Below are 21406 nucleotides of genomic sequence, written 5' to 3'. Positions count from 1 at the left end.
GGCTAGTCAAAGCCACCAGTGAAATTTTTAAGCAAGGTGTGACCCAAAACCATGGAAATTCCATTTACATATCTATCAGCAGAGGGGTGAGATGCCCACAGGCAGGGAAGAATGTCATGAATAGTGAGTTTCGGAAGAGAGAAGCCATCATGGCATCTATCACTGACCAGACACAAGGAGGTAGACATTTTGCAAATCTGAAAAAAAATTTCTTTGGCCAAGGGGTCTGACGTCTCTGGGAACTGAATATAGGTGGGAAACCTGCTTAGGCAAGGATCTTTCACTGAGGAAGACAAGGGAAGCTAGTACTTTCACCTTCTGACTTCTTGACCGAAAGAAGGTCAGCTGTGGTATAAAGAAAGAAGATTGGTAAGAAATCTATCTTGAACAAAGGCAGTAGATTGTCAAGTCTAAGCCACTAAAAGGCATATTTTACTTTTATTTGCTTGTAACTGCTTCTGTATTTATCCTTTGTACCTGAAATCACTTTTAACCTGACTTTCTTTTGAATACATTAAAAAGTTTTTACTTTTTCCATGTAAACCAACCCAGTGGTAGATTAACGTGATGAACTCTAGTTAAAGTAATAATTTTGTTTTTAATCTCTTCAAAGGCACAGCAAACCTTATTTACTTCTCTGAGTGTGCTGGAGGAGAGCTGGATACTTCATGGCCCTCTGGTAGGGAAATTTGGGATTGGGCATGTGGTAGGGTCACCCTGCAAATAGTAACCCAGGCTGATAGAGACCAAGGTGGGGTTGTTGTATTGTAGGCAAGCTGCTGGGGACAGAGCGCTAAACCCAGACTTCACAGCACACAGATACTTGAGGAAATGCATGCTTCTCCTATGAGTGTTGGTGGCCAGTCTGTGAGCCATAGCCGCAGAGAATTTAAGGCTCACAGGATTAGAGGGCAGGGAGTGACATATCCTCTCACTGGTCTGCATTCCAGTCCACATTGTCTAAAGGTTTTTGGAAAAGAGGAGTGAAAGCACAGAACATCCTGGTATCCTAAAAGCCCTTGGGGGGGTAGACAAGTATGTGCTGGGACTTCTCACAAAGAAAGGAGAGGGGCCACTTAAGAGCAAAGCTATTGAGAGGCATGTGATACCTCTAAAACAATGCCTTCCTTCCCAGCCAGTGGTACTGGAATAATTTTTATAGTAGGGATGCTGAGAGCCACTGAACCAAACTGTAAAACTGCATATGATGGAAGCCACTGCAAGCCAGCAGATACTGCAGTATACACTCTCACACCCCTAGTTGAAGCACCTACATCCCCAATAAGGAGATCAGCAACCCATGCCACCAGAGCCACATCCAGACCTTGGCACCAGATTGTTTTGGAGTAGGAAAAAAAATCTGTCAGGTTCAGATATCATCAGAATTCTATTGCAAGATTGTTGGGTCAAGAGACACAGTGAGATGGGATGATTGCAATACCTTTTGTTCTGCTTTTCAGATGATAATATTTTGTTTGGAGGAATGTGCCGTATCAGTTTTTACTTCTGCCACACCAGTAAAGGCTAAACCACATCTGGTACTGAAATGATGTAATGCAAAGTTGGTGTAGGGCCTGGCTTTTATTTTGATTTTGATTTTGATTTTTTTCCCACTAGCTAAACTAGGGAACGAATTGTTCCCTCCTGCTCTGTAGAAGCTATTTTTCACAGTAACTATGCAACTGAAGAAGAAAGCAGTTCTTCAGGCTCATTCAGAAGGTCAAACCTGATGTTCTTCATCATTCTTACAATTTCTCAGCCAATAATCAATGAGAGTATAAGTATTGACCAGCTCCAGGACCCTCATCTTTTCATTCATCACAAGCATGATAAAATCTGTCTTATTCCTGGGCCTCTGGCCTCTACTCAGTCCACTGGACCCACTTAAGGGCCCAGTTGCCCTTGCTGGGGTGAGGGGCGGTTGGGAGGGGGGGAACCTGGCCCCTGCCTACTTGTGCCAGGTTTCGGTCCAGGGACCCTATGCAACTGCTAGTGGGAAGGGCTGACTCCCTTAGCCCTTGGTGCAGCAGCTCTTCTCCCTGGGCCACTTCCCCAGACAATTCCCCCTGGTACATTCTCTAGGCTGCAGCTGTAACGAGTCCCTCTCTTACTCTGCTGCAGCTCCCCACTCTCCCTCTGCCGTTCCTGGTGTTCCTGTTCCTTTCTTCTGCTGCTTTCCAACCTGCTTTCTCTCATTGCTTCTAGTCTCCTCACCTCTCTCCACTCACCTCTCACACTCTCTCCCTGCCCTTCCCACTCCCAATTAGCCTGAGCCATCTCCTGCCCAGCTACCTGTGATTGTCCTGCTGGTGCTCCACAGGCCCGTCTGCTTTTTTGGGCTCCCTCTGAGGGGTCCCTCCGCCCTGGCCCTGCCACACAAGCTTCATTATTATTTCAAGCAATACATTAGCTATATATTTTATTCTATTTACATATTTATTTTTATTTTTGTTCTTCTGGTACCTTCCTATAAAGTATCGCTTACAGGGTAGTAGCTTACACCCTATGGGCACGTCTACATGGCCCTGGAGCTTAGTGCTGCTGCTGGCTGCGCTATGCTAATGAGGTTTCTACTGCCAGCAGTAAAGAGGCCATGTGGATGTGCCTCTGCTGACTAAACTCTTATTTGCCAGCAGTCCCCTCTGCTGAGAGCGAAATCTCGCTCAGCTATGCTAATTAGCTGTGTGAGTATGCAAATGGAGAACCCTTTGCAATTTCTGGAAATCTCACTGTCATTGTGCTGCTATGCTCCCTAGCCGTGTAGAAATGCCCCATGACTCCCTTCCTTGGGTCTCTGGGAATACTGCACAATGAAAAGCTAGAGGTATGTGGCTAACCTCAATTCTAGAGTGCAGGAGACCATCGACAGCTGTGTCCAAAAGAGAAATGCACTAAAAATGAGCATGTACTACCTTAGGAATTGCATAAGCAAGTTGCTAAATATGACTGTCTCCTGAACACTCGGTCTTCGGTTACTCATGCAACCCTATCCTTCACCCTCCAGCACACTCTGTTTTCCTGGAGACACTGGTTGAGATTCAACATGTCTCTAATGCCTCAGTGACTGCTTTGGAGCTATTAATAAACTGTTTATACTTGGATCCAAGTTACTTTTCCCTCGCCACACGGTTTTGCAGGGCCTTTTTCCTTCTCGTCTCCTTACACACATGGTTCTGAAGTGCTGCAGCAAAAGAGTGAGAGTTCTCTGTTTCCAAGTGCAACCTTGGTTCATCTCATGAACATTTTCAACATTTATCCTTTCTGTTTGTAACTCTAATTTCTACTCTTCGAAGTTGAGGAAGATTCCCTTGCTAAGATCCTCTGTCCTTACTCAGTCTCTTATTACAGTCAATGAAAGCTCCATGACTTGACCTAAATTTGTTTAAAAGTAATATTCAGACAACATTTTATATTGCTTTTAGTTGAATACTTTCTGGTCATTATGTATTAAATGTTGTTTATTTATCTGTTCTCCTTATAGTACATATGAATGTCCACACCTCATCAGTCTATTGGTTCACTTTGTCCTGGTAGTGTCTCAGACAGCAACAGTTATGTCAGAGGAAAGTGCAAGAAACACTAGTGGGCAGACTGTCAAACAGCAGAGAAGAAACCCCAGCCTGATTGTATGTTCTATAATTAGATTTGACAAAACCAGTAGCGACTGTGAATACCTAATGCACTCTCATCGTCTTACCGCAGAGTCACAGACAGTCCCCTGGGGCAGTCCAGTGTATCTTTACTGCCCAGCCAAGATGGACTATGTGATAGATGGTCACTTTACACCAAGAATCACAATATTTAAGTTACTCCCTGTCTCAAAGGACCAGTCACTTTCCCCGGATCATTTGTACTCTGATCTCAAACCAAAGACAAAGCCTGCTGCTCATCCTGTAGTAAACTAACTAAAGATGTATTAACTAAGGAAAGAAATGAGTTATTTACATGATTAAAACAGGAAACATATACTTACACAAATGAGTTACAGTCATTAATTTAAGAAGATAATATAAGCTTCTGTAATAGGCAGCTCTATGTGTCTTTTAAGGCTGAATCACGCCAAGAGGCCTGGGGATCTCTTATGTTTAGGAATCTTTTCCCATCAAAATCCCAACAGCATTAAGAGACCTCATTTCATTCCAGTCAGGCATTTTTAATCCCCTTCACTGCAGAATCCAAGCTAATTGGATGAGTTCATGGACCAGCCTCCTCTTCCTGGCAGGAGAAAGGAACACAGTCAACGAGATCTTTGTCCTTTTGATGCTGCACAATGCCTCGTTTGATTTCAGTGGGCCATCTTGGCTATGTCTACACGTGAACGCTACATCGAAATAGCCTATTTCGATGTAGCAACATCGAAATAGCCTATGTCAATGAATAACATCTACACGTCCTCCAGGGCTGGTGCCGTCGATGTTCAACGTAGACGTTGGGCAGCACCACATCGAAGTAGGCACTGCGAGGGAACGTCTAAACACCAAAGTAGCACACATCGAAATAAGGGTGCCAGGAACAGCTGCAGACAGGGTCACAGGGCGGACTAGCGCTTCCGGGGCAACAGCTAGCTGCTCTCTTAAAGGGCCCCTCCCAGACACACGCAGCCTGCACAGCACGCAGCCTGCAGAGCCATAGGCATGCACACCTCAAGTGACGCAGTCATGGACCCCCAGCAGCAGCAGCAGCAGCAGCAGCCAGAGGTCCACCCAGCCACCCCCGTAGGAGCAGTGCTCGCCCTGCTCCATGCCATGCAGGAGGCAGCTGATCACATCCTAGCCACAGAGGAGGAGCTGCCCACAGGGGAGGAGGAAGCAACCCCCAACCCTGCAGCACCCCGCCCCCCACACCTCACATGCCGCCAGCTGTGGAGCTACCCCACGAGCACCGACTGGTGGGAGCGGCTGGTGCTCGGAGAGTGGGACGACGACTGCTGGCTCCAGAACTTTCGCATGAGCCAGCAGACATTTCTGGAGCTATGTCAGTGGCTCACCCCCACACTGAGGCACCAGGACACCTTCATGCGGCGTGCCCTCAGTGTGGAGAAATGGGTCGGCTTCGCTGTCTGGAAGCTGGCCACTCCAGACAGCTACCGATCCATGGGGCAGCAGTTTGGCGTCAGCAAGGCCACCGTCGGGGCTGTCCTCATGGAGGTAAGAGGACCCACGGGGGGAGGGGGAGGCAGCCCTGGCAGGGGAGGAGAGGGGAGGGGAGGGGAGCCCTGGCAGGGGAGGGCCACGCACACCCTGCACACCCCTCATTGGTGCTCTCCCATGTGCTTCCCCTGCAGATCGTCCGCACCATCAACGCCCTGCTCCTCCACAGGCTTGTGAGGCTTGGGGACACGGATGCCGCCATCGTGGGCTTTGCCACCCTGGGCTTCCCCAATTGCTTCGGGGCTCTGGATGGGACCCACATCCCCATCCGTGCCCCGGAGCACAGTGGAGGATGCTACCTAAACCAGAAGGGCTACCACTCAGTAGTCCTCCAGGCCTTGGTGGACAGCCGGGGCCGCTTCCTGGACATATATGTGGGCTGGCCTGGCAGCACCCACGACACCCGGGTATTCCAGAACTCGGGCCTGTGCCGCCAGCTGGAGGCGGGGACCTACATCCCCCAGTGGGAGATCCCTGTGGGGGACACCACCCTGCCCCTCTGCGTCATCGCAGACGTGGCATACCCCCTCCGCCCCTGGCTCATGCACCCTTACACGGGCCACCTGTCAGCCAGCCAGGAGCGCTTCAACATACGCCTGAACCACGCGCGCCAGGTGGTGGAGCGCACATTTGGCCGCCTCAAGGGGCACTGGAGGTGTCTCCTCACCCGCCTTGATGCGGGCCCCACCAACATCCCCCAGATTGTGGGCACGTGCAGCACCCTCCACAACCTCGTCGAGAGCAAGGGGGAGGCCTTCTTTCAGGGCTGGGCTGTGGAGGCTGGCAGGGCTGATGTGCAGCCACCCGCTGCCCCCAGTCGCCAGGTGGACCCCGAAGGGACCCGGGTCCGGGAGGCCCTGCGGGCCCAGTTCGACGAGGCCACGGGATGAACGCTGGCAGGCCCCCCACTGCACCCCCCGCATCCTCCACAGCACTCCCTGCCCCTACGCCCACACCACAGAGCACCCAAGAGCACACCCCCCCCACGCTTTTCTTGTAAATAAAAACAGACATGTTTTTCGTGAAACCAGAATATATATGTTGAACTCTTATTATTATATCATAACTACGTACAGCCAAAATAAATATTATATATATACATATTATAAGATGAAAGGGAAAAAAAAGGGGAAGACAAGGAAGGGGAGAACTATTTACATGGGGGGGGCAGGTATCATCATAACATAACAGAACAGGGGTCTAATACAAACTATTTACGAAAGATAGGTGAAGGGGATATATAAAAAGGGGGGGGCACGTCCTGGGCCCCACACCCCCTAATGTCCAGCGCTGGGTGTGGGCGGCCGTGACCCACGCCTCGGCCGCAGCCCACACGGGGACTGGCTGGGGGCCGGGAGGACCGGGAGATAAGGCCGGCGGGTGTCAGCAGGCCCCAGGTCCCCCTCACCGGAAGGGCCCTCGGTGGTGGACGGCAGTGCGACGGTGGGTGGAACAGCGTGTGGAGCGGTGGGTGGAGCAGGCAGGGCGGGCAGCGCAGTGGCCGGCACGGCATGGGGGGCCAGGTAGTCTGCGATGCACTCAAATGTGCTCATAAAGGCCCCGCATGCTTCCTGGTGCCAGGCCAGCGCCCGCTCCTGTAGTTGGAGGCGCCGCTCCTCCACCTGCAGGCGCTGCTCAGAGACCTCCAGCTGCCGACGGAGGATGGCCAGCAGCTGGGGGTCCGTCGCCGTCCTCGGATGGTGCTGGCTCCGCCGTCGTCCCCGCCCTGGGGCCGGTCGGTGCTCCGCTGAGGGGCTGGCCTGGAGTGATGGCCCCGGTGGGCTCTCCGGGACCACTGACACCTCGCTGGCGCTCTCCGGTCCTGCCGATGGTGCAGCTGCGGAACACGGGGGCAGGGGGGAAGAAGAGTGGAGACAGCCGTTAGTGTGGGCCCTGAGCCGTGGCCCTTGTCCCCACACCCCTCTGCTGCTGGTTCCCCATCCCCAGGAGATGCTGATGATGATGATGGGTGTCCCACCCCCTCCCCCCAGGGGACCCTAGGTTCTGCTCCCACCATTCCCAGGGATGGGGCATGGCACTGTCATGCTGGGGGGGGCAGGGGCTGATGCACTCTTCTGAGGGACATGCCACTGCTGTCCTTGGGACCATGGTCATCTGGGCATGTGGAGGGCCCTGGTCATGTCTGTTACCCCCGCCCCTCAACCCCGGGGGTGTGCGCCAGAGGGGGGTACATACCTGATGGTCCACTCCCACGGTCGGGGGACACCCGGTGGGCGGACGCCCTGCGGGAGCTCTGGGATGGGATGTGGATCCGGAGCCCCGTGTCGCTGGAGGAGGACTCTCCCTCCTCCGGTGCCCCCCTAGGGGTGGGCCTAGGGGGGGCCCCTGGGGTGCGGGGCTTACCTCCGGGGCCTGCTGGGGCTCGTTGGCCGATGTATCAAGTGTGGTCGGAGGGGAGGAGGTGTGCCGGGGGCCCAGGATGGCCCTGAGCTCCCTGTAAAAGGGGCAAGTGACGGGGGCAGCCCCAGATCGGCCAGCCACATCCTGGGCCTGGGCGTAACCCTGCCGCAGCTCCTTCACCTTACTGCTGATGTGGTCAGGAGTGCGGGCAGGGTGACCCCGGGCAGCCAGGCCCTCGGCCAGCAGAGCGAACGCATCCGCGTTCCGCCTCTTGCTCCCCTTTACCTGGAGCACCTCCTCCTCGCTCCAGAGCCCCAGCAGGTCCCGAAGCTCAGCCTCCGTCCAGGAGGGGCCTCACTGCCGCTTCCCATCCTGGCTGCCAGTCTGGAAGCCCTGGCTCCCCTGGGGGGGGTGCCCTGGGGGGCGCTTAGGGGGCTGGGGGGCAGCCATCGCAGTGGTGGGGGGGTTGATGTGGCTGCTCAGAGACGTGCAGGCTGGCCGCATGGCTGTGCTGCCGCCTGCACACTCTCTCAGCTTCCTGCACAGGAAGGCAGGGGGTGGGGACCTTTAAGGGGCCACTGCACGTGGCGACCATCGAGCTCAGGGGCTGGAGAGAGCGTCTCTCAACCACTCAGCTGATGGCCGCCATGGCAGACCCCACTATTTCGATGGTGCGGGACGCGCAATGACTACACGTTCCCTACTTCGACGTTGAACGTCAAAGTAGGGCGCTATTCCCATCTCCTGATGGGGATAGCGACTTCGACATCTCGCCGTCTTACGTCGATGTCAACTTCGAAATAGCGCCCGACGCGTGTAGCCATGACGGGCGCTATTTCGAAGTTGGCGCCGCTACTTCGAAGTAGCTGGCATGTGTAGATGCGGGTCTTGTGTTCAGGGACAAGCACTTTCCCTCTGTTAATGGTTCCTTGCCTGTTTGGGCAAAGTATGACTGGCATCCCCCAGCCCATTCAGTACATTAGGGGAAGCAGCGAGGAAGCTGGTGCTAAAGCCTCTGCATGGCAGCTAGGGGAACAATGGTGCAGGGAAGTGTTCACCTGCAGGCTTTTCCTTGCCACTCCTGGGTTTTTGTCACCCTTTAAACCTGGTGCACTAGGTGACTGCCTAGTTCACCTGCATGGTCAGGCCAGTTACAGACATTTACAATTCAAACATTCAAGCTACCTTTGTACCACGAGCTACAAGTGTGATAATTGAGATTAATACACAGAGGCCTAAAAATCTGCTATTTTAACAGTACAAGCACACAGGTGTGACAGACTGGCTCCCATGTGGGCATTAGCCACTATTCAGTGAGATCCTGAGCCCTGGCATGACCTGGGACCTGGTCTGCCAGAGTCACTGTGGACATTTGTGGAACTTAATTTCTATAGCAGATGTAGTCTTCCTAGCCCTAGGAAATTAAAGGATGGCTTTTTCCTGAAGAGCGAGCATTTATATATAACTCTGTGGTCTTTGCCTGGTGAGCCACTTATTCCCCAGAGGCACTGAGAGCCTTCTAGACACAGTGAAGTCCAAAAAGCCATTCATTATCTAGGTTTGTGAGGAGTGGTAAATATACGAAGCTGCTGGAAGTCAATTGGCTCTTTGTGAATGTCTTATGATCACACTAAACCTGATTTCCTTGGAAGGGGATGGGGAAGAGGACACTGTGTGTGTGTGTGTGTGTGTGTGTGTGTGTGTGTGTGTGTGTGTGTGTGTGTGTGTGTGTGTGTGTGTGTGTGTGTGACAGAGAGAGAGAGTGTCAGTCTTTATGGAAAAAAGAAATCTTTTTAGAATCAAGAAAAGCTCACAAAGTCACTTGTGCTCTCTCTCCCTTTCGTAACCCTTTCTGGTGTCTCTTTGCATCTCCTCTCAGACAGTCCAAGTATGATGACAGCCACAAAAAATTGGGCTTGTTAAGTGACAGGAAAGATCACAGAATTTCATTCTTATTGAACTCCAACAACAGTTGCCATCTGACTCATCATCACCATCTAATGTGGAATCTGATTTTTGAAGTTGCTCAGATCAGAATGCATGCTACATGTACCATCTTTTCCCAGAAATAAGGCAGTGGGAAGGGATGCTTAAAGGGCTATTCTGGGCCATCATTAAATCCTAAAACTGAAACTACGGAAAGGTTATTAAAACTCGCTTTAGATAAATATATCCAGTAATTCACAGGAACAGTTGTAATCTTATGCATTGTTCAAAGAAGCAGGAACATGAGTGCACTTCAACAGCTAATAAAAAGTTGTATGGAATAATTTTTATTTGAAATCCACAGTGCTTGTGCATTACAGCTGTTTGAAAGCATGTTGTGTAACATGGAGTGTTTGCTCATGAAAACAAATAATCCATAATCATTTATAGCTTAATATAGACTTTTTTAATCTGTAGTTCTCTAAGAGCTTTACAAAGGAGGTCAGTGTTGTTATCTTCATTTTGCAGATGGGGAAACTGAGGCAAAGGCAGCAAAGTGACTTGCTTATGGCCCACACAGCCACCAGGGACAGAGCTGGGACTATAAGTCAGGTCTCCTGAGTCCTGTTTGGGTATAGGAATAAGGGGATTTTGAAGTGTGCAGGCTCCTTTCAAAAATGACCCTATGTAGAAGAGCTGCACGTGGTTGAAAGCGGCACTTTCGAAGTGCCACAGCTGCCATTATACTAATAAGGCACTGCATATTCATTGCAGCACCTTATTAGCATATTCTGGTGTCTCATTAACATCCCCCTTTCGAAAGGGGGGTACTGGTGTAGACATAGCCATGGATTCCCATACTGATGTGATAAGCCACTAATTTAAATAAAACAGGTATTAGATTTAAAAAAAAACAGGGGAAGTGATGGGAATAAGGGGACTTCGAAGTAGGCGGGGTCCTTTCGAAAAGGAGCCCCGTCGGGACGAGCCACGCGGCGGCGAGGCGCGTCAATTTCGAAGTGCCGCAGCCGCCCGCATGCTAATGAAGCGCTGAATATGCATTTCAGTGCTTCATTAGTAAACTTCGAAATGGCCATTTGCGTGGCCATTTTGAAGTTTGGGGCTCGTGTAGACGTAGCCTATGGGTGCATACGTGTGTGTGTGTTTGGATGTTTCTATTATTTTTGTCACTTAAATAATTTTAATAGTATGTTATCTCAGGTTTTCTCCATAGGGTGTAAATTATTTTTGGTGACATTTTTTGCATGTAACTCTTTCCAGATATAGGGTCTTGTTTGCCAGGTGATTGCTCTGATTATGTAATTGTAACTCCATTGTTATCAATGGACCTGAGCTGCTGTAAAAATGGTGTAGCAGTGAGGAATCAGGCCCAACATTTTATTATTTGCTGTTATAAAACCAAGCCTTGTAAGAAAGGGAAAAGCATTTGTAGGCATTTTTTCTTGACACATCAGATGACATAAATTATCAGTAAATACTTATAAAATGTAAGTTTGTAGCAAATTATGTCAAATTCGGGTATTGAGTCTCTAAAAGCATCATTGCTGAGGTAACAGTAAGTTTTATAGTGAGTGTTGAAAGACTGATTGTAGTAGTATTGCTCTTTGTCATTTTTTTTTAAGCACAGATTATTAACTGGACTTTTCCATTTTCATTCAATATGTTTTGCAGCAACTGTTTGTGTCCCTGGATGAACAATGGCATTGTGGAGAACTGCAATTTGAGGAGAAATTGAATTCAAAATAATTTTCAAATTAATATTAATCTTCCCATTCTCACTCCCTTTTGAGGGTTTGCTACTTTGCTTTGACTGGGAACCAAAAGTTGATGAAAAAATCTTCACTTCTCATGTTTGCATCCTGCAAATGTTATGTCTTAAATACGTCTTTTTTCCACATGACTTCATGTGCTAGCAATTTGACTTAATGAGTAGCTGCAATAAATGTACAGCATGGAAATATTCTTACAAGTCTGCTAGAGTGTTCCCATGCTTAAGCAAAGCCTTGCATTGAAAGAGATGTAAAATATATAATTACTCTGAGGCCTTGAACAAAATCCTGGTTCTTAGTTTCACTCTGACTCTTTTTTGGACAGTGTGAGTAACCCTTAATTATGCCCTGTTTTTAAGGAGAATTACTGAGAGCCTGTACATCTGACCTTTGCATTCCCTATCATCATCTATGGATACGTTCAAGCGATTAAAATGAACACAATTCCCTGAACATTGTTTATTTTAGTTGAAACTCTGCCAACTTCCTTACCTAATGATGTCTTTAAAATATCTCACATAAGCATATTGGTAATTTTATTTGGAAATTCAATTTAGCAGATGCAGCAAACAAGCTGAACCCAGAATTTAATGTGATTAAATTTCCCCTCCTGAGTATTTACAAGTATGAGATGTTAAAGGGCTTCCAAAGCCCTTCAGTGCCAGCCAGTTGCCAGTTTGCTTCTCGTTTTCTAAAAGAGCAGAAAAACATGGGTGCAAGTTAAATGTGGATTTTGCCGCTATTATTGCGTTGCTCAGACCTGAAGCATTCGTTTAAAAAAATTATTAAGCAATAAATTTGGTGCTGACTTATAACCTTTATGGTTTCAGTTAGTTTCTCAGTTCTGTTGAGTGTCTCACACAGTCTTTATCAGTGCATCAGTTTATGCTATGGTCAATATCCCTTATTGAAAAGAATCCATAGTGTCGAGTGATGTATGGAAATAAAGTTAGTGGCCATTGAACCCTAAATGGTTTTCGCTTTAAAGGCCCAATCCTCCAACTCTATCAGGCCTACAGAAGAGGGCCAGTAAAGAAGAAAATGCATACATCACCTTTCAAAGAATTTGAAGGGGCCACTGTGCCTGGTACACCCAGAGCACTGTGAAGTCTGCTGCAGTCAGTTACCACCAGGTTTGGTATGACATAAATGCTTCAGTAGATGAATGGATAGACACAAGGGCTACATCTGCTCTCACTAGGGTAGTGAGACTCTGCATTACCATCACTGAGAGCTATGTGTTACTTATTTTAAGATCTCAGCCCAGGAGGGCTGAGTTTTAGTTAGGTGATAGGATAGTAAATGGGATCTGTCCCTACAAATTAAATGGTAATGATAAATGGGGCCCCAAAACTGAGCTGAGTGGAAAGGTTTTTTTTTCCCCAACACAATCATTATATTTCTGATTTTTTAGAAGTGTGCATTTTTTCCCACAGTCTTTAGGTTAAAAACTGCAAATTTCAATTTGGAAACGCCTCACTGATGTTAAAATAACGAACACTTTAAAGACTAACACATTTATTTGGGGATAAGCTTTCAGGGGGTGGAACCCACTTTATCAGATACATCCTTATGCCCAGATATATTAGTTGGTATTTAAGGTGCCACGGGACTCTTCATTGTTTTTGCTGAACCAGACTAACACAGCTTCCCCTCTGAAACCTCTCACTAAAGTTGGGGTTCAAGTTCCTCATGCTCCCATTCTCCGCTAGGAGCCAGGCTTCCTGGAGGAGCTGTATCTCCCACAATGCACTATAGTTTTTCCTCTAGCTGAGCACTGAATAGTTCATCATGAGAATTGCTGGCTGCAGGTCATCATGAGAGAAGTATCTTGGCTGGGGAGCCAAGACCGGAGAGGAGAATGGAGACAAGAGGCAGCTAAGGAAGAGCTCTGATGTAGCAGCACAGCAGCACTTGCAAATTGAAGTATTTTAGTTTTTGACTGAAATATTTTGTTTTTTTTTTAGCTGTTCTCTGTTTTGATGAAAAATGGAAGTTTTCTGTGGAAAGCAGACACACTCTGTGGAAAATGGTTGTTTAGTCAAAAACTCAGTTTCCCATCCACAAACAGTTTGAACAGACTTTTTCGATCAGCCCTACCCAGAAACAGCATGCATCTCTCTCCTACTTAGCATTAAAGCCATGACTAACAGCATTTGATCTCACCAAAGATGAACTTTGGGTAAGTTCAGGTCTAAGCTCTACAATTCAAATCCTTGTTGTTATCATAATGAATTTCAATTTTTTTTTAAAACCTTCTCCTCATATGTGTTGTCTGAATTTGAGCAGACTACCAGAAGTTGGGTACATAGTACACTTTTTAGTTTGAAGCATGACTTGAAGTTGCCTATTTAAGCCTTCCCTGATATATCCATTCCATTTTATCCTTCAAAACAGGATACTAAAACATTATAGCTATGTCTACTCTATGACAGACCACTTGGTGGTGGGATCGGGCTCCAGCTGCAAGGGGTGAAACTCAGGTCCCGGCTCCTTGTCATATGCATGGTGTCGTACATCCACCACAGTGTCCAAGACAGTGGACAGCAAGGAGCTGTCGTGGGGACCCATTAGGCTTCAGAGCTCCCTGTAGTAGGGGCAGGTTGTGGGACATGCCCCTGAGTGGCCGGCTTCATCCTGGGCCTGGGCACACCCCTGCCTGTGCTCATTAACTTTGATCCTCACCTGTTTGGTGGTACAGACAGGGTGTCCCCAGGTGGCCAGTCCTTTGGATAGGTGGGCGAAGACAGCCACATTCTGCTGCTTGCAACCCATCTCCCAGAGCACCTCCTCCTCCTTCCAGAGGCCCAGCAGATCCCTGAGCTCCAGTTCAGTCCATGAGGGAGTCTTTTTTTGGGAGTGCTGGCTGGACTCCTACAAGCCCTGTGAAGGCTCTGAGGGGTGGCCCTGAGGCTTCTGTGGTGCCTGGCTTCTGGCTATTGCTACAGGTTGCTGCCCTGGGGGTGGCCATGAGGTGTGCTGGAGGAGCTCATGCCTGTGGTGCTGCTAGCATGCTCTCAGCTTCCTGCCAAGGGGTTTCTGACTCTGTGTGGCTTTAAACATGGCTGGACACAGCTACCTTAGAGCCCAGCTGCCAGCTGGCTGGTGCCAGGGAGGACTTTTACCTTAGAGCCCAGCTGCCAGCTGGCTGGTGCCAGGGAGGACTCCTCTTTCGAAAAAGAAGCCCATGGAGCATCTACACGTGTTTTCTTTAGAAAAACTCTTTCAAAAGGGGGCGCTTCTCCTACTAGGGACCAGAAGAGAGCTTTTGAAAGCTGCACCATGTTCCTCTGATTTCCTTTCAAAAGAGTGTGTTTTGTGTGTGGATGCTCTGTGTGTGCTTTCGAATGCGGGCCAGGTTTTCTGAGTACACTCACAAGTGTAGACACAGCTTATGACCTGAAGTTAAAACATTTGTGTACCCTCTTCGGGACTTCAGCCTTATTGGCCTATGCCTGCTCCTAGTCCAGCCCCAGTGCTTGTCTCCTGGTTTTTAGTAATTTATTTTCTGCCGTGTCCCCCTTGAAATCCTTTCACATACCACCAGTGATACATGTACCACACTTTGGGAAACTCTGGTTTAGAGGCCTCCTTCACTTGACAAATTGCTGAGAATTTTTAAAATCATTTACAATTCTGTTTTTTAAACAGTTATAGCAGAAGAGCAGCAATAGCACTGTCCTACCGTTTTACAAGGGTCATAATCCAGTTCCCTTGTTGGCGAAGCCCACGAGCCCTTTGGTCTCAGAGTTCCTCCATTTGGTGACTGGATTATTACCTTGTAAAACAGCATGACAGTACCCTTGTTATTAATAGAAGGGACAGCCATTCAGAGAGCCGATTGGCTGACACCTTTTTTTTCTCCTGGCAATAATATTTTTATTCTTGGAAGTGGCATATAAAACAAAATATCTGCAACTCTAGCACCTAATATTTATTTTCCCCTGTAATATGAGGTTTATTTTATATTGTTTGTTTAATTGATTACCAACTTTCTAGCAGCATTATTTATATAGCACTGTAAGTGTATGAGGCATGTCACTATAAATGAAATGGCTAAGTATGTGGCTCCCTCACAAATATTAATAATTCATATGAATTTATTATTAATTTATTCTCCTATGCAGTAGGAGCAATCAAGGCTTCGAAAGATTAGACAAGATTGCACATCATTTTCTCACGTCGGTGAGCATTTCCATATAGTTTGGTAACAAAGTCCTAATGTGAAGCAGAGGTGCATATTCTCATCTTTTGTGACTTGCAAAACAAGCCAGTAGTCTGCACCACAAAATCGTTCTTCCATTCCTGTAAGAAGTAAAAGGCACAAGGCCTGCCCAAAGAGGTTACATGAAGGCATGAATGGGACCAGTGAACATAACAGTATGGACGGGCATCACACCAACAAACAGTAGCTGCAGTGTTTCCACAATTTAGGTGTAATTGCAGAGACTTGTGAAGGAGGACAGAACAGGAATTTAGAACAACCTTCTAAGTTTTTTGCTTGTTCATGAGAGACACAGAGGGAGCAGTGGATAAAAGTCCTCAGAAAAATTTTTCTTCCTGCTAGAGCAAAGCAGAGGACCATAGCCAGCTGGCATATAATAGAAAATTCCTCAGGCTGTTCTATTCTGAGTCAGATCTAAGGAAGGGAATGAGGGAGCCAGCTATCACCCTCTTGGCTATATCCAGGATCTGGCTTTCTGCTTCTGATAAATACACTACTGCTAATTATCCAGCTAGCTCAACAATATTTTTTTTGCTTTTCAAACACATAATTGTTTGTCTGAATTCAAAATTGCAACATTTCATCTGCATCCGCATTTTTATTCAAATTCACTCTTAATCACTACCAGAAAGTTGCTTCCTGATTATCTTAGGGCTCATCTTCATTGCAGAGTGGAGTTATAACTCAAGTGGAGCTCATAACTGAAGCCCTGTCTTACCTTAACTTTGAGCATGGTGGGGCTTTTAAGTCAAGTTGGCGGTGCCATCGGGGTGTTATAAACTCCACAGTTGGCACAAGTGATCAGCTGCTACCATGATCATTCCATGTAGTAATCTAATCATGCTGTACAGCCTCATGGTATGTCAACATTGAAAATACTCCAGTAGCACAGTTGTGCTACTGTAGCTTTTTGGTTTAGTGCCAGCCTACACCAATGGGACAGGTTCTCTCATCATTGTAAGTAATCCAGCTCCTCAAGGGATGGTACTCAGTTGATGGAAGAATTTATCCACCAAGCTACCATTTCTACCTGAGCACTTGGGTCAGGTTACTTACACTGTTCAGGTGTGTGGATCACTCCCCCCCGCTGACATTGTTGGAAAATTAGTTTGGTTTGATGTAGATCAGTGTTATTTGCAGTGTGACTGTTCTCACTCATTAATTAAAGAGGAGTTAATTCAAGTATGGACGACTTGAACTAACTCTCCAATGAATACATAGCCTAAGAGAACAGAGTGCTGGTACACTTCAGCCAGACAGAAACCAGCATGTTGGTGAAAGCCACTTTAAACATAATAATTCACTCATAAATATCATTGTTGTGACACAAAACAGGCTTAAATTCTTTACAGGCTTCATCAGCAAGCTTTCCTGTAACAATTACATGAAGCACAGGTAAACCTGGATTATCCAAACATGTATTCATTGAGAACTTACATAAAATATGAATGGCACGATTTTAAAAATGTTGGGAGCAAACCAGGATTACAAAGACAATTGTTTCCCAGAAGCACTAAACATCCTGCAGTTCATTGCCTTTCATAAATATATAACTAGCTTGTGTACTGAGATCCATGTGAGCAGTGGTGCTGAGACATTCCATGGGCCCTGGGTCAAGGTGGGAGGAGGTCTGGCTCTGTGCCCTGGAAGGGGTGGGACCAAAAATGGAATGGTGGGCATTTGGCCCTCAGTGCTGCCTGGATCATGGTGCTAGGGTCCCTTCTCCACAGCCCCATGCAGTAGCGGTGCCACAGCAATTCAAAGGGGTCCAGGGACAATTGCCCCCTACCCACCCATCAACAGGCCTGCATGTGAGTTCCCCATTTCACTTCCTCTGAAAGACAAGCTACTATGGCCAACATTTAGAATGATGTTGGCAGATACCGGAGGGCTGTATGTAGCCCAGCCTCCAACTGGTTGTTGTGACACAGAGCATTTAGGGTAAATGGGAGGATTCTGGGATATGCTGTCAATGTAAACGTTTTAGCAAGTATGTGGAACTTTGTTATTTAAATTGTGGGATCAGTTGCTCCAAGGGAAGGTATGGGGAAGGGGAATGATAAAGCCCATAGATCAAAATCTAACAAGTTTATGCACATACCAGATAGTTTTATTTTTAATTGGAAAAAACATTCTGTACTAAAAATACATCCTAGTTCCCATTTGGTAGCATACTCTGCCTGCCTCCTGGCTGCCTCTCAGACAGCCCTTTTCACAGGTCTGCTGACAGAATTAAGTGCTAGCAAAGGGTGCTAGTCTAAAGCCCAAAACCAACAGCTGGAGGGGCCTGTCTGTGTTTGCCTTGCATAGTAAATGAGACCTCAATTATCACCTTCAGGGCAGCAAATCCTTGGGGACCACCATATGATGAATACTGCCTAAATTCTAGAGGAATTGTATATATAGCTCATCCAAATGATCTCAAGGAAAATTAACCCTAGATTATAACATGGGAACATTTCCAGTCAAGTTGTCAACACTTCAGAGTTTCTTGCTTTTATCTAAATGCTTGAAGGTGGGTCTTTCTGGTGACCAGAAGTCTCATTTATGTTCATTCATTGCCATCTTTTAGCATTTTTAAAGCTACAAAATTGACCTTTAAATCACCACCATTCATTTTTGTAGTGCACTGTATTTGCTCTTAGAGATTTTACACTCTGAGATTTTTATAGGATTTCAGTTTTAGTTTTGTTCCAAAGGTTTTTTTTGCCCATTTCTATATCAATAATCAAAATGACTTATATTTTTATGCCGTATCTTTCTTCCAAAGGATCCTAAACCACTTACATTCTATAAAAACTGCCTTTTCTGTATACAGAAATCACTTTACCCATCAGGAAAGTGCCACCACCTGTGTGGTGGAGCCCAGCAGTCATTTAAAACTGTAAAACATTGTTATATTTTAAATTGGAAAATGAAGAATACTGTATCCAATTGAAACTACAGAGGAACTTTAATTAGGCAGAAGTGATTATTCAGACAGCAATTTGATCTGGGCAACATTGCAACACTTGCAAAATGTGCCAAAGGCTCTTTAATTTCAGCATGCTGTCTAAACATCCATTTTATGATTTCTTCAGAACAACCAAAACTTCTGGCATGGTGGCCCCTAATTCTCTGCAGAACAAAAGGGAGAAACCTAGTGAATAATCTACTTCCAAGCTGCACAGTATATTTTTCTAAAAGGTCTCTCATGTAAGTGCTGAGCAGGTTTCACTCTGCTTTGTTTATGAGATTTGGGGAAGTTATAGCCCAAGGTGGTACAGCTGCTGCAAATCTCTTGATTTTGCTCACAGAAATCATGTTCTTTATAATAAAATAAAAATAATAATTGTTGGTGATGATGGAAGTTAAACTAAGCTTTCATGAACACACTGGGGGCTGTTTTTGTTTATTTTCAAACAGATTTCTTTATGATGACTCAGTATGAACAATAAGCTCTGTTAGAACAAGTTGTATACTTGGCAAACTTTAAGTACTCTAAAAGTACCTACAGCACATTAAGCTTGTGCTTAGCATTAGAACATCCGTGCCCTTTCTGAAAAGAGGTGCTGATTGATTCAGGTCCTGTATGTTAAAATACTCTGGCTCTGTGAAGATTTGGAAGTAATAACTACTGGAATATCTGAGGCAGAAACCCCAGAAATAACCCCCAGAATTATATCTAGTGCGGCTGTTGCTTTTTGTGTTCATGATAATAATAGTAATTGGTGCTTTTATAACAGTTTTCATTTGAAGATCACAAAGCACTTTCTGAAGAAATTGTAATTTTTAAGTACCCCTATGTCACTGAAGGAGAAACTGAGTTACCAAGACAGAACTTGCTCAAACTAATATTATAATGAATTTTTATCCACTATTTAATACCAGATTTTAACAGCCAGAAGGGGTGTTTAGGTCCTAGTATTTGCAGATTAACACAAGCCAGAGAATTTCATCCCCTTACTCCAGTACTAAGCCTAATAAGGAGCATTTAACTAAAGAGAGCTTTTCTTTCCTCTTTTCCCTTTTTTCTTTTCTTTTTTAAAACTTTCCTCTCCCCAAAATCAGGAAAGAACATAAAACTAAATCAAAAGACTGGAAAGAAAGAAAACAAAAGGAAAGGTAAGGAAGACCAGGAAGGGTAAAGAGAGACACATTTTTATTCATTCCTAGGGGATGGGAACAAAGATTTCTAAAAAGTCAGACCAAATCTTTTTGAAATTGCCTGTTTCCTCTTCTCCAAAGTGTTACCCACTCTCTAGCTGCTTTATCAGCAAAGACTGTGCTAATTTCTGTCCTCCAAGGCAAGTGCTCTTCCCTCTATGCAATATGAGTCATTTGGTTACAAGTAAGTTTTCAGACAATACTAAACTGCTCAGGATAGTTAAGACCAAAGCAGACTGTGAAGAACTTCCTAAGGATCTCACAAAACTGAGTGATCGGGTAACAAAATGGCAATTGAAATGTAATGTGGATAAATGTAAAATAATGCACAATGGAGAAAACAGCCCCACTTATACATACAATATAATGAGGGCTAATTTAGCTTTAAGTGAAAAAGAAAGAAAGAAAAAGGGAAGACATCTTGGAGTTCTCTGAAAACATCCACACGGTGTGCAGCAGCAGTCAAAAAAAAAAAAAAAAAAAGCAAACAAGATGTTAGGAATCATTAAAAATGGGAAAGAGAGTAAGACGAAAAATATCTTATTGCCCTTATGTAAAACCAAGGTAAGTCTACATAGAATCAGAGACTCTCAGGGCTGGAAGGGACCTCAGGAGGTCATCTAGTCTAGCCCACTGCTTCAAACAGGATGAACCTCAACTAAGTCTTCCCAGACAGGACCTTGTCAAGCGGGGACTTAAAAACCTGGAGGGATGGAGAATCCAGCACCTCTCTAGGCAATGCATTCCAATGCTTCACCACCCTCCTGGTTAAGTAGTTTTTCCTAATGTCTAACCTACACCTCTCCCTCTTTAACTTCAGACCATTGCTCCTTGTTCTGCCATCTGTCACCACTGAGAACAGTTTCTCTCCATCCTCTTTAGAGCTCACCTTCAGGAAGTTGAAGACTGTTATTAAATCACCCCTCAGCCTTCTCTTCTGTAAACTAAATAAGCCCAAATCCCTCAGCCTGTCCTCAGAAGTCATGTGCTCCAGCTCCTTAATCATTTTTGTTGCCCTCAGCTGAACCTTCTCCAGCAAATCCACATCCTTTCCATACTGGGGAGCCCAAAACTGGACACAATATTCCAGATGTGACCTCACCAGTGCCGCTTAGAGGGGAACAACCACTTCTCTCAGTCTGCTCCCAGTGCTCCTCCTAATGCACACTAATATGCCATTAGCCTTCTTGGCTAAAAGGACACCCTGTTTACTCATATCCAGCCTTTCATCTACCATAACCCCTAGGTCCCTTTCCACCGTACAGTGGCTTAGCCAGTTGGTCCCCAGCCTGTAACAATGCATAGGATTCTTTCATCCCACGTGCAGGACTCTACACTTCTCCTAGCTCAACTGTGTCAGATTTCTTTTGGCCCACTCTACCAATTGATCCAGGTCACTCTGCATCCTATCTCTACTCTCCAACATATCTACTTCTCCTCCTAGCTTAGTGTTGTCTGCAAACTTGCTGAGGGTGCAGTCTGGTCCCTCATGCAGGTCATTAATAAAGATGTTGAAAAACACTGGCCCCAGAACTGACCCTTGGGGCACTCTGCTTGAAACCGACTCCCATCCAGATATTGAGCCATTGATTACTACCCGTTGGGCCTGACTGTCAAGCCAGCTTTCTGTCCATCTTACAGTCCATGAATCTAATCTACACTTCCTCAACTTATGGGCAAGAGTGTTGTGGGAGACTATACCAAAATCTTTGCTGAAGTCCAGGTTTATCACATCCACTGACTTCCCCATGTCCACAGAGCCTGTTACCTCATCATAGAAGGTAATCGAATTGGTCAGGCATGACTTG

The 21406-nt window shown here is 46.2% G+C and overlaps 1 protein-coding gene across 3 annotated transcripts in view; it reads left to right on the top strand.

Moving 5' to 3' along the window:
- ERCC6L2 (ERCC excision repair 6 like 2) overlaps positions 1 to 21406 on the top strand; it is a 227848-nt gene that overhangs the window by 194199 nt on the left and 12243 nt on the right. For 2 of the 3 annotated variants that reach the window (XR_012645704.1, XR_012645705.1), the window contains exon 22: positions 13195 to 13409. The gene's annotated coding sequence lies outside the window, so the exon portion shown is untranslated. Of the gene's footprint in view, positions 1 to 13194; positions 13410 to 19502; positions 19557 to 21406 lie in introns of all 3 variants that reach the window. The other variant, XR_012645706.1, reaches the window with a different exon arrangement.

Source organism: Carettochelys insculpta, chromosome 5, assembly GCF_033958435.1.
Source record: "Carettochelys insculpta isolate YL-2023 chromosome 5, ASM3395843v1, whole genome shotgun sequence".
Classification (NCBI taxonomy): Eukaryota; Metazoa; Chordata; order Testudines; family Carettochelyidae; genus Carettochelys; species Carettochelys insculpta.
Note: the sequence above shows the minus strand (reverse complement) of the source record. Positions and strands in the feature narration are given on the sequence as shown.